Source organism: Aethalodelphis obliquidens, unplaced genomic scaffold (assembly GCF_003676395.1).
Source record: "Aethalodelphis obliquidens isolate GAN/ISIS:26980383/991018 unplaced genomic scaffold, ASM367639v1 scaffold34, whole genome shotgun sequence".
NCBI lineage: Eukaryota > Metazoa > Chordata > Mammalia > Artiodactyla > Delphinidae > Aethalodelphis > Aethalodelphis obliquidens.
This window is the reverse complement of record NW_020837978.1, coordinates 13,285,274-13,287,815: the sequence shown is the minus strand read 5'-3', so window position 1 is coordinate 13,287,815 and position 2,542 is coordinate 13,285,274.

The window sequence follows — 2,542 nt, the reverse complement described above, 5'->3', positions numbered from 1 at the left end:
CTCCTGCCCAAAGCCTTTCACTCTTAGCTCTTCCTCTGCCTGCCCTTCAAGGTCCTCCAGAGATGGATTTCATAAGCTTATTGACAAGGACTCGGTTCATATCTGAGGAGTTGTCCCAGGATCCCATCAAGGGCTGCACCTCTTCCGAGACCTTGCTCTCGTTCTTTTTCACTTTGCTCTAAAGCAGAAAGAACTGAAAGCACTTCCATGGAGGTAATGAAATTTAGCTTCAGGGCGCCTCACTTGCGTGGTCCTAAGGCCTTGGGAGGAACCCCAGCAATGTATTCACATGGTCATTACAAAATTAGCAGAAATAAGATATTCTAATTTCAGCTGACAACTCTCTTTCCCCTAGTGTTGGGTGGTGATGGGTGGCAATGGGCATTTTGGGGATCCAGCTTAGAGGAAGTTAACTTGGAAAAACATTCAATTTAGATTTAGTAGAATATATTTATGTGGTAGGCAGTTACTCGCATACATTGTTAGGTTTTTGCTGGCCATTCTGGTTTAGGAATGGCTCCTAGAAGTCCTCCTATTGACCATTCTGTCAACTCCCTGGGCAAGGCTGGCGGATCAATTAGGGCATGTATGTCTCCTTGGGTACCTGGCACCAGGAATACACAGATAGTGGAAGAAAAGCTAGGTTTAAACTGCATGGAACTGGAAGGGGACCTGTGAAAAATTCTTCTGATCACCAAATGTAGAAAAATGTACGCCAAGTATTCCATTCTCATGGGTGCCTAGTCAAAACAGAAGCTCTCTGGAATATACCCTATGATGCTGCATATACAATTATACACGCACTATATTTTTTATCCTGTTTTCCTTTTATTTTCTTCCTATTTCATGGCAATCACATGAAATAAAATTGATCAGCATTCCTGTGTTTGTAAGACAGAAGCCTGTAGCAGTAAACAGCAAGGATATCCAATGTGAAGTCACATGTTTTATGCATCCCAACTGTCAGTAACAAAAAGCAGATTTCAATGAACCCTGTTGGAAGAATGACTGAGTTATCTTTGTATTTGCTTTGTAGAATGTGTTACAAAAACAATGTCATATGAAGAGGCAATCAAAGAGTATATAGTCAGAAAGTGTAGGAAGAAATATTACAGACATATGTCAGGCAACTAAATAATAAAATATATTATTTGGGGGGGTTTGTCTGCTTATTTTGCATTTGTAGTTCTTCCTTATACTTGATTTTATATTCATAAGTTTTTATTGTGTTTTTAAAACAGGACCTAAAAATTGTATAAGCTCCCCTCCCCCATAAAACCTGGATCTTCTCATGGCAAAAACAAAACACAATTTATTACCTCAATAAATTAGCCCAACACAAAAGTAATAACTCTTATTACTTGGGGGCTTGCTATGGGTCTGACATTATTTTAGGCACTTTATATAATTCTGTTATTTAATCCTTAAGACAACCCTGTGGCTGATATGCTTCTCATTTCAGAGGGTTACAGAAAAATGAAGTAATTTACTCAAGGCCATACTAGGGTCAAACCAGTTGTGTCTCATTCTGCAGCCTGTGCTCCAGCCAGCATGCTTTGCTCTGTTACCCTCTTTGTTACCTGGTATCACACTTAACTACATTTTTCTTGTGTTGTCTGTCTGCTGCTTTATACTTGTGGTCCTTTATTCAGCTGTAAGTTCCTTGAAGATAAAAAATAGAACCCAAATTTCTTCCATATCACTCTCAACATATGGCAGAGAGTCGAGGTGGAATCTTTTTCATTCTTGACAATCAAAATTGATTAGAAGTCACATATGTCTGGAAAATGCCCCAAGAGAAGTACAGAATAAATTATTATTCTCAGGAATAAATTTGAAAAATATTTTTTTCGACTTCAATACAGTACGCTGTCGCATGGCACTGGTGGAGGAAATAACTGATTTTCAATTAAAAATGTAAAAGGAGCAAATACGCAGTCTGAAGCTACAGGTAGGCTTTGGGTTTTGTTCTGAGCCATCACTGCTGGCTGGTGAGTAAACGTGTGAAATGCTAGTTACCATAGTAACCAGCACAGCAAGATTACCCCCCCTTTGGTTTATGAATCCAAATCGATAAATGTTTATAAATAACTCTCCAGTTGGCCAAAAGAAGTAAAAGCACAAACCAGAACAATCCTTCTGTCCTGTGAATGTGAGTCATAGATATGTTAGCCCCATTATGGGGACAGAAAAAGGCTGTCCAGAAAATAAACAATTGGCCACATCATTTGCTTTACAAGGGTGCTTAGGAAAAACCCGTTGAGTGAAAATCGATTTTACATGCTAACTGACAACAAGAATACAAAGGATGCACATCCAAGGGGCATGAACGTGAAATTACAGAAATCACAGATGCTGGGTCTGAAAGGGAACATTGGTGTAATTGGACCTCAATGATTATACTGAAGTTCAAACGGAATAGGTAGAGACATTATCCTGCCTTCATGGATGATGTGTTCTCTGCGAAATGCAAGTGGAATCATACAAAAGTGGAATTTGGTATCAAGAGTCCCAGAAAAATCAAATCAGGCCACCAACTATT